Below are 11,633 nucleotides of genomic sequence, written 5' to 3'. Positions count from 1 at the left end.
AGCTATAGTAATCAAAACAGTATGGTACTGGCATAAAAACAGACACACAGACCTATGGAACAGAATGAAGAGTCCAGAAATGAACCTTGCATATACGGTCAACTAACATTTGACAAGGGAGCCAAGAATACTCAATAGGGAAAGGATAGTTTTTTCAAAAGATGGTGTTGGGAAAACTAAATAATCACATGCACAAGAATGAAATTGGACCCCTATCTCATACTACACCCAAGTAATGAATTGAATACTTAAATGTAGACCTGAAACCATAAAACTCATAGAGAACATAGGGGAAAAGTTCCTTGACATCAGTCTTGGCAATGATATTTTGAATATGGCACCAAAAGCAAAAATAAATAAATAGGACTACATAAACTAAAAAGCTTCTGCACAGCAAAGGAAATGATCAACAAAATGAAGTGCAACCAATGGAATGGGAGAAAATATTTGCAAACTATCTATGTGATAAAGGGTTAATACACAAAATATATAAGGAACTCTTACAACTCAATAGCAAAAAACCCAGACAATGTAATTAAAAGAAATGAAATCAGGGTCTCGAAGGGATATCTGCACTTCTGTGTTCATTGCAGTGTTATTCACAATACCCAAGGTATGGCAACAACCAAAATGCCCATCTACCAATAAATGAATAAAGAAAATGCAGCATATATATGTGTGTGTGTGTGCGTGTGTATGGCAAATAGAGTCAGATAGAGAAAGACAAATACTGTATGATTTCTCTTATATGTGAAATCTAAAAAAGCCAAACTCATAGAAACAGAGTAGAATGGTGGTTGCCAGGGGCTGGGTTTTGGGGAAAATGGGGAGATGTTGGTCAAAGGGTACAAACTTTCTGTCATAAGATGAATAAGTTCTGGGGATCTACTGTACAGCGTGGTGACTATAGTTAATACTGTATTATTAGACTTGAAAGTTGTCAAGAGAGTAGATCTGAAATGTTCTCACACACACAAAAAACGGTAGTTCTGTAAGGTGAAGGAGGTTTTAACTAACCTATCGTGGTAGTCATTTTATGACACATACATGTATCAAGTAATTACATTGTACACTTTAAACCCGCACAATGTTACATGTCAGTTATATCTCAATAAAGCTGGAAAAAATAAAATAAAATAGAAATTAATAATCAGAATAAATAAATAAAATACGTAACTCCAGCCTTTTATGATTTTCTCATTCCCATTTTAAGTTTAGAATAAATTTTGGGAACAAACGTTTATTGTTTTCAATAAATATTTATCAAAATCTTAGTAAAAAAAAAGGCGAGTAGGAGGCAGAGTGACAATGCCACTATCACATTAAAAAGAAAACTTGTCCCAAATCAGGTCAGAGACAGAACATTTTTACATAATGTAATTCATGACCACCTTCTGCAAAGATTTTTACATTCATGGTAAAATTCTGTAGCTTTTTTCTAATGAACTTTAATGAGATTAAATCTTGTTCTGGAAACCAGTTACTGACCCACCCACCGGCTGCCAGTCAAGGGTCCAGTGAACTCAGTCTTCCTTTTTTAACCTGTTACATATTGAATAGCTTATCCGTCTCTTTTTCTGTAAAATAAGAGTGAATCTTTCAATGAGCTTGCTAGGATCTTTTTCCTGGAATGGTAGCAACACTTTATGGCAATAAGGCGTCCACACATGTTCAAATTAAATTAAAATCTTCACACATTCAGAAAAGTTTTCTTTAATAGCACCTAACAAAAATAACAATCATTTCCTAATATAATCTAATACCCAGTCGCATTTGGCTAGTATATTCAGATGATTCTTTTTTTTAAATTACTCTATTGAGGTTACCTTGGTTTATAACGCTGCGTAAATTTCAGGTGTACGTTATTATATTTCAGCTTCTGTATAGACTGCATCATGGTCACCATCAATAGTCTAGTTTTCTAATGATTCTTAAGCTCAGTTATGTTCAGGAATCCCAGGCCTCTGTTGGACAGAGTGGAAGAGCTGAAAACAGTCTCTGGCTTTCTTTGTAAAAGGAACATCAAAGTCCACGATCAAGGCATGGACTCCTTAGTCCACGGGTTCTGAACTTTTCTTACTTTATGGACACTTTTGATAATTTTGAAGCTATGGACTTCTCCTCAGACAAATGCACATCTGCCACATCTCAAATTTTTGCCCCTACTTTCAAGAGGGTTCATGGAGCTCCTGAAGCTCATCCAAGGGTCTCGGACCTGGATTAAGAACACATGCTTTACATGTTCCTTCCCAATTTGTCACTCTGCTGCTCTCACTACACAAGGAGGCCGCTATCAGAGGATGCACAACATTGTTTGTTTCCTTAGGACAGGAACTTGTGCCACTGTCAAGGCCTCCAGTCTTGGTTGAAAAGACACCTGTAGCCACATCGTAGACTAGAAACAGCCATAGATTTGGTGGCAGAAGACCTCGATTCTCCAGGTTACTTTTTCAATACTTCAAGCAGATCACTCTAGGGAGACAAAGATGGGGCTAAGGTTAAGGTTAGGAACTTAGAGTGCAAGGAACGCCAAAATATTATCATCTCCATTTTACAGGAAACTGAGAATCAGAGAGGTTACATAATGCATCCAAAGAATATTCAGCTTACACATGTTCAGTCAGGTTTCAACGTTAGGTTTGTCTGAGTTTAAAACTCAAGCTTTTTTCAGATTATACTGGTAGTCTTCCAATTGTGCTTAGGAGACCCTCCTTAGAGGGGTTGGCTCCAGTAGTGTGGGGGTAGGGGTACCCCTGGCCCACTGGCTTTAACATATATGACTTCTTAATTAGAATGTGCTAGGCGTACGGGGCCAGCCCCTTGGCCGAGTGGTTAAGTTTGCACGCTCAGCCGTGGCGGCCCAGGGTTTCACGGGTTCGGATCCTGGGTGTGGACATGGCACTGCTCGTCAAGCCATGCTGAGGTGGCGTCCCATGTAGCACAACTAGAAGGACGCACAACTAAAAATATACAACTAGGTATCCTGGGGCTTTGGGGAGAAAAAGGAAAAAAATAAAATCTTAAAAAAAGAAAAGAATTTGCTAGGCTGCAAAAATGTTTGGAAAACACTGCATTTCATGCTGCTGTTCAGTCTCCACGTCTATAATAGAAGTAGAATGCAGATGTCTACTTTATTGTGACAGATAGATAAGAAGAGGCATGTGAAACAACTGTGTAAACTTTTAGACAGTATTCAGATGGGAAATGTTAGTGAAGATACTATATAGCAATGAAATAGTTTTCCCCTTTAAAAATCTTTACTACCCTCAACACACAACCTTGGTTGCATGTTTCATGCACCCAAGAAAACATGCTGACTTTCAAGTGGTTTGGGGGCACTAGTTTAGACTTGAAAGCTCTACGTAAAGGGTAGTGTCTCTATACATTTTCTTTTCTGCTGAGGAAGATTCACCCTGAGCTAACATCCCTGCAAATCTTCCTCTATTTTTTTAGTATGTGGGCCACCAGCTCAGCATGGCAGCTAACATAGCCGTGTAGGTCTGTGCCCAGGAACCGAGCCCAGGTTGCCGAAGCAGAGCACGCTGAACTTAACCACTAGGCCACTGGGGCTGGCCCAATATACATTTTTGAAAGTTTAATTACTAATACACTATTAACTGCATAATTAGATTTTAAGCTACCATGAATACATCCTCTCAAATGCATTCGAATTGATCCACCTTCCATTTAAAATCTTTTTTAACATTAATTTATAATTTCTGAGAAATTTCAGATAGGATTTTGGGTTTATCATGATTTTTAAGATATTATTATAACTTTAGTTGGAGAGTAAACCTTAGTATTTGAGATTTTGAGACTGGCCTATCTGCCAGTCATTCGCCTGATGACTTAGTGAAACCATGTCACATCGCACATCTGTAGTGGGTGTCACAGGGGAAGGGCCTCCTGAAGTCTGTGAAGCATTCTGAGACAGGCACCCAAAATCAGAGGAGAAAACTACCCCGTTATTGCTGAGCTGACTTGCGGGGTGAAATAGCATCTTCCATAATTGAGATATATCTTTCATGGGTGGAAAAGTGTTCCCATATCCAATTTTTTTTTTTTTTGAAAAACAACCAGTGAAAAAACAACTACAGAAAGAAAATTCCCCTTGTGTGCTTCACACTTCAAAACAATATCACTTTCATCACTGAGTCATCAAAACTTCCTGAGTATTTCTTTTTTAAGAGAAAAGACCAATCACTAACCTATTTTCTTTTCCACCCCACCATCTACAGCAAAAACAACAACTCGGAAATAGTCTTTGGTGAAACTGCAAAGTAGGCAAGGTTTTTCTGTGGCTTTCTTCTACCTTCCTCTCTCTTCGGTCTCCCACCCATAGAATTCCTGCTCTCTTCCTGCGCCCCGATGCCTAGGGCTTATGGGATGCTTTGTTCCCCAAGGCTACTCTCCCTTAAAGTATCCAGAACAAAAATTACCCCTTCCTTGCCTTTCTGACAAACCCGACCCCCATCTTTCTCTGCTCCTGACCTCAACTAGGTGCTGCCCTCTGACCTTTCATTTATCTGTGTCTCTCCTTAGCACATTCTCCAGCATCTGTTCCCAAAGTTCTCCTGCCTTCCAGCCCCCTCCGTACACACTCCCCTTGCAATCTTTCTGTAAGCAACTTCACTGCTTCCTCCACTGACCTGATGGAGGCAGGCAGCTGGTCTGCCACCACGCATAGAGTAAATGAAGTCTCCTGGAGTTGTGCACGGTGAACACAAAGTGACTGAGGCCTGGAGATAGCAAAGCCGCTGTCCCGGATGAGGCCACCTAAAGGGAGAGCCCACAGCTTAACTCCAGTCTGCCTCAAGTTCCATCTTTGTCTTCATTCGTTCCCCTTCCTGGGCACACACGCTCCTTTCTTTGTAAGGCACACACTTTGGATTTAGATCCATCAGGTTTGGACGATGACACTGCCACTTCCTAGCAGCACGACCTTGGGAAAGGTACTTATGTCTTCTAACTATTAGTTTTTTGATTTAGATAAACAGGATACTAATAACACTTACCTCTAGTGTTAGCATGTGGACTAAATGAGAAAATATCAGTCACAGTGCTGACCTGGGAGCCTGCTCAAAGTGACCTGTTGGTACAATTCTTAATTCTAAGGCTGAGATTGCACCCACAAAGTCCACAAAGCCCCTTTTCAGGCTGTTTAGAAATTATCTTAATGCTCCCCTCAGGTCTCCACACTAATTTTACCTTTTCTCCATACTTTTTTGAACTTTTTTATCATATTGATAGTTGGCATTCAATTAAAGCAGTTCTGGGTGCCTTATAATGATCAAGTTATTATCAGTCTGCACTCAGAGGTCCTGTGCCCACTCTCTACCACATTTTAGCCTTTGTGTCTCTTAACCTGTGCTCCTCCTCACCCTGTGTTCTTTATCCCTAATAATAATAATAATAATAGTAATAATGATTACCATTTACTATATGTGTTTTGTGTCAGATACTTACTACATTGCTCATTTAATCTCACTGTGGATTGGCAATATTATTTCCATTGTACAGTCAAGGAAACTGAGGTCAAGGGTTTTCTTGCTGTTTGGTTTTGTGTGTGTGTGTGAGGAAGATTGGCCCACAGCTAACATCTATTGCCAATCTTCCTCTTTTTGCTTGAGGAGCATTGTCACTGAGCTGACATCTGTGCTAAACTTCCTCTATTTTATGTGGGATGCCGCCACGGTGTAGCTTCATGAGCGGTGCTAGGTCCGAGCCCAGGACCCGAACCTATGAACTCCCGGCTGCTGAGGCAGAGTGTGTGAACTCAACAACTGCCCCACTGGGCCTGCCCCAGGAGTTTTTAAATATGTTACCCAAGATGTCAAAGGTCATCATGTTTAATCCAGGGATGCCTTACTCTGAAACCCATTCCCACCCTTCACCCCGGGCAACCATGATCTGCTTTCTGTCTCTAGACAAGGAATCTTTGTGCATGAGGCTGTGGATTTGCCTATTCTGGACATTTCATATAAATGGAATCATGTAATATGAAACCTTTTGTGGCTGGCCTCTTATCCTCATATTTTCAAGGTCTGCTCATGTTGTTGCAGGTATCAGTACTTCATTCCTTGTATGGCTGAAAATATTCCTTGGTGTGAATATATCACATTTTATTTATCCATTCATCAGATGATGGACATTTGAGTTGTTTCCATTTTGCCTATTATGAATAATGCTGCTACAAACATTTGTGTACAAAGTTTTTGTGTGAAGATATGTTTTCAATCCTCTTACTAGGGGTGGAATTGCTGAGTAGTCATACGGGAGGTGTAAGTTTAATTTAAGAAACTGCTAACCTATTTTCTAAAGTGGGTGTACCATTTTGCATCCCCACCAGAATTGTATGAAGTTTCCAGTTTCCCCACATTCTTGCCCACACTTGTTATTGTCCGTCTTTTTTATTATAGTCATCCTGGTGGGTATGAAGGGGTATCTCACCATGGTTTTGATTTGCATTTCCCTCATGACTAATGATGTTAAGAGCGCTATCTAATTTTGTATTACTATTCTTTGGGTAAAAATACAATGGAAGGTTTAGTGGATGCTGAGTGAGGAATGATCTAGACAAACGTTTCTCCAGTCTTTAATTCACATTGCAAACTTAGTATAGCATTTAAAAAATTAACTTGCTTTTCTGTACTAGCCCAAAAAAAGGCTTTGTCTTGTAACAGGGGTGTGTGTGGGTGTGTTTTTTGGTTTTATTTTTAAATGAAGAGGTTTAAGTACAAAAGAAATATGTACAAACCCTGGTGGTCTCTGAACCACATGTTCTCAGCCCACCCGACTTCAGGGCAACTGCGATGGCCCGTTCCTTGTACTTCTTGTGCCCACCTTGAGCGCGCACGCTTGGCACAGTCTAGTTTGGGCTTCCGGCTTTCTCCTCAGCTGTAGTAGGCGGCTCACCGAGACCCTAGAGCCCAGAAGTGCAGGGGAAGAAGAGAGTAGGAGGGTGGATTGAAGACTGACACCCAGGGGGAAGCTTCAGTCAATAGAACAGGAAGTTGATGGATCAAGGCTGGAGCTCCCACGCCTTAATGGGACATTCTAGGGGTCAGGCTCCACTCGGTTCCTTAGAAAGGCCCAACAGGAGTGAGCTGCAGTTGCTCGTGGCAGAAACCCTTCCCTTCACGAACACTTTGTTGGTATTTCTTCTTCTCCTGTTTCACTTCCCAACTCCCACACTTCTGCCTCCTGGGGTCACTTCAAAAATAAGCTCCTGGCTCACAAGTCCTCCTCTCAGTCTCTGGTTTCAGGGAGTCTTGGCTAAGTGTGTGTGCTCCTTTAGATCTGTTCAAAACAGTTCCCCAAATCTGATTATTATGACTGTATTAATGATCGAATTGGCACATAGTACATGGGGTGGACTCCAGAGGCTGGGAATTCCATGCTGGCAAATTGCTCACATGAGGACTTTTTAGGGATTGGTGAGTGGGGCAGTGCCCATCCTTAGGTCTCAGTTGCATTCAGAGCTTTTTACAGCCCTGTCATTAGCTGTCCCTTCTTTGACTTGTGGTATCCCAGTTTGGGTTGCTGGCCCTGAGCATTTCACAACTCCCCTGCCTATGTTATCTTAAGTCTGCACTCTTCCCACTTAACCCAGACTTGGCAGCACTGTTTGGCTATCTCTTTACATGTCCTTCTTATCCCCTGACACCCCATTCTGTCCAAACTTCTGCTAAGCTAAGAAATGATGAAGCTGGCTGAGACAGGCTAGAACAGTGACATGCACTCAGAAGCCATGGGTTCCACTCCCAGCCCTGCCTCTTCCTACTCTTGAGAGACTGGACAACTCACCACCTCTCTGAATTCTATTTCATCATTGTTTTTTTATTAAGATAATTTTTCAGAACAGTTTTAGGCTCACAGCAAAATTGAGGACAAAGTCCAGAGATTTCCAATATACTTCCTGCCCTCACCCATGCACAGCCCCCCTGTTATCAACATCCCCCCGCAGAGTGGTATATTTGTTCCAATTGATGAACCTACACTGATGCGTCATAATCACTCAAAGTCCACAGTGAACATTACGGTTCATTCTTGGTGTTAGACATTCTCTGGATGTGGACAAACACGTAATGACATGTAGCCATCATTGTGGTATCAAACAGAGTAATTTCACTGCCCTAACATTTCCTCATCTTCAATGTGGCAATAACAGGATCGATTCTGGCTCCCCACAGGGTTTGAGAAGATAAAAACTGCTTTAAAAATCAATAAGGCAAGAAGGTCCAGTGTAGTGGTGAGAGTGAAAAATTAGATTTGGACTTTATGAAAATATCCGAATACAGGAGCCCAGTTAAATAAGTTGTGATGGAATCAACAGAATCTTTACAATCATTAAAAATTATGTTGAAGAATAGTTAAAGGTATTGGGAAATTAAGTGAAATAATTACAAAACCATAAGTGCAAGTGGAGATAACCAGGGGCTGGAGAAGGGGTGAAATGGAGAGTCATTGTTTATTGGGTACAGAGTGTCTGTCTGGGGTGATGAGAACGTTCTGGAAATAGATAGCAGTAATGGCTGCAAAACATTGTGAATGTATTTAATGCCACTGAATTGTATGCTTAGAAATGGTTAAAACAGTAAATTTTATGTCACGTATATGTTACCACACACACACACACACACATACAAGATAGCTAGACGTTTACAGGAAGTTCTTAGCAAGCTCAAAAACAATTCTCATGTGAAGCCATGGTGGTTTCTGACAGTTGGCTACTGTTCTAATTATCAGCGGCATAGAATTGGATGGTCTATTAAATTATTTACCAAAATTTCCATTACCAAGAGAAATGTTTGGTTTAAAAAAAAATGTGCAAGATGAACCTGTTCTTTAGCTCTGTCTATCTGCCTATCTATCCACCTATCTATCTAACTCTATCTATGTCTGTCTGTCTATTTATCTATCTGTATACACACGACATGCTTACCTGCTTTTTCTAAATTTTCTGTGATGAATATATATTACTCTTACATGAAAACTTTATTTATAAAATGTACGAAGCACTATATAAACCATAAGGAAATTTTCTTATTCGTATAAGGGCTTTGGCTTATCATAGTGTAGAATATCCAATTGCTGCTAAAGAAACTCCTCTCAGGTAATCTCCAAGGCAGTGGTTGACTTTAATCTGCAGGCAGAGAAAATTGTATATGCAAAGTTCCAAAAGCGATAGACTACATGGCTCATTTGAGGCCTTGAAATAGGTTCATTATGTTGTAACATTAAGTCTGTGAGTGGGTGATGTTGAGAGCAAAGGGCTCGGGATGAGTCTGGAGAGGTAACAAAGGGACAATTGACCAAATTAAAGAGTTTGGACTTTATCCTAGGGATAACAGCCAACCATTAATGGGTTTTAAGCCAGTGATATTATTAGATTTGCATATTAGAAGATTATGGTATTTGCATTATGGAAAATAGACTAGAAAGGAGCAATACTGGAGGCAGAGTGATTGACTATGAGACTGTTACAGTCACCCAGGCCACCTGGACTGTATCATCATGGTATAAAGCATGTGGATCTAAGACATATCTAGAAAGTAGAACTGTTGTAGCACTTGCTATTGATTCAATATAGAAAGTGAGAGCTAGAACCATCTAGAATGCCTCCTGGTTTTAGCCTTGGGCAATTGAGATGGGCTTGTGTCACTCATTGAGATAGGAAGCAAGTAGGAGCTTGTTTGAGGGTGAGGGAAAGTAACAAGTTCAACCTGGGGCCTGTCGAGTTTGAGACGCCTGTGCAGTTGGAAATCCAGAATACCGAGAACTTGGAAGAGGGGTCAGGAGTCAGCAGCACTTGGAGGGCAACTGAAACTATCAGAGGAGATAAGATTTCCCAGGAAAGGGATGTAGAGAGAGGTTTTTAGTCTTTCTCGGGGGTGAAGGACTGAGAACTGATGAACACTAAGAAAGTTTTCTCCAGAAATATCTTCAAAGAATTTGCTTGTTAAGCAGATGAAAGAAATCAGGATGTAGTTGAGGGTTGTCATGGGATCAAGAAAGGGTTCTTTTTCAAAATAACAAGTGTTGGAGAGGATGTGGAGAAAAGGGGACCTTCATACACTGCTGGTGGGCGTGTAAATTGATGCAGACACTATGGAAAACAGTATGGAGATTCCCCCCAAAATTAAAAATAGAATGACCATATGATCCAGCTATTCCACTTCTGGATATTTATCCAAAGAGCATGAAAATACTAATTCAAAAGATACATGCACCCCTATGTTCACTGCAGCATTATTCACAATAGCCAAGACTTGGAAACAACTTAAGTGCCCATTGACAGATGCATGGATAGTGGTGTGGTGTGTGTGTGTGTGTGTGTGTGTGTGTGTATACACACTCACACACAATGGAATACTACTCAGTCATAAAAAAGACAAAAATATTGCCATTTGTAACAACATGGATTGACCTTGAGGGTATTATGCTAAGTGAAATGTCAGATGGAGGAAGACAAGTACCATAGGACTTCATTCTTATGTGGAAGATAAAGAAACATAAAACACATAGATATGGAGAATAGATTGGTGGTTACCAGAGGATAAGGGGCCAGGGGAGGGGGAAAAGGGTAAAGAGCTCATGTGTGCAGTGACAGATGGCAAGCAGACTTTTGGTGGTGAGCATGATCCAGTCCGTACAGAAGTTGAAATATAGTCATGTACATCTGAAATTTATACAATGTTATAAAGCACTGTGACCTCATTACAAAAAAAAAAAAGAGTCATTTTCAGATGAGAGAGACCTGAATATATTTAGATAAACAAGTAACAAGGAAGTGATTATAGAAACAAGAGAGAGGAGGAATCACCAGAAGACCAAGTCTCTGAGAAGGGACAAAGAAACAGGCTCCATAACATTGCAAAAGGCTGTGTCTTCGGCAGAATTAGACAATTTTTTAAAACAAGAAACAGGAAGAAAGACTAGAAAAGAATGCAGGTGAGCTTATGAGTTGTATGCCCGGAAGTTGAAGGTTTTCTTATCAGATGACTTCTGTGGACACTGAATAGGAGATGAGGTCATTTATAACAAGAGTAGCCAGAGGCCAGAGGTCTGTGAAATCATCCGTGTAGATTAGGGGATGCGATCAGGGAGACCTCACAGGACCTCTAGGCCGTGGAGGCCCAGCTGAATAAGGGGATCAGGCATTTATAGTGGCATCCATCTGGATGATTCTACTGCAGCAAATCGCATGGTCCTTGGTGCAAATGAGGAGAAGGCAATAGTTCAATTCTTTGAGGGTTGTAGATTTGCCAAAAATTGTGAGTAAAGGACTGTGGGGCAAAGGAGATGAAGAGTCAAAGACGAATTGACCATAGAATGATGTACCAGGTATCAAAACTGTATAGAGAAAAGTGAGGTCAGGAAGGAAATGATGGAAAGAGAAAATGAACATATCTAGGGATTGAAAGTACTAACGTGTGCAGCCAGCCCATCTATGTGGTTCATTTTCTAAAAGGACTTTTGTTTTCATTTTTGTTGTTATTTAAAATCACCAAGTGTCTTGACGTAACAATGATGTAGTTTGATTATAAAAACTTGGCCAGAACACTGAAGCTAAGAGAAGCCATTTGAAATCAGATGCCTTGCCCCAATCCATATACTGTATAATCACTCAT

Source organism: Equus asinus, chromosome 5 (genome assembly GCF_041296235.1).
Source record: "Equus asinus isolate D_3611 breed Donkey chromosome 5, EquAss-T2T_v2, whole genome shotgun sequence".
NCBI classification, from domain to species: domain Eukaryota; kingdom Metazoa; phylum Chordata; class Mammalia; order Perissodactyla; family Equidae; genus Equus; species Equus asinus.
Note: the sequence above shows the minus strand (reverse complement) of the source record.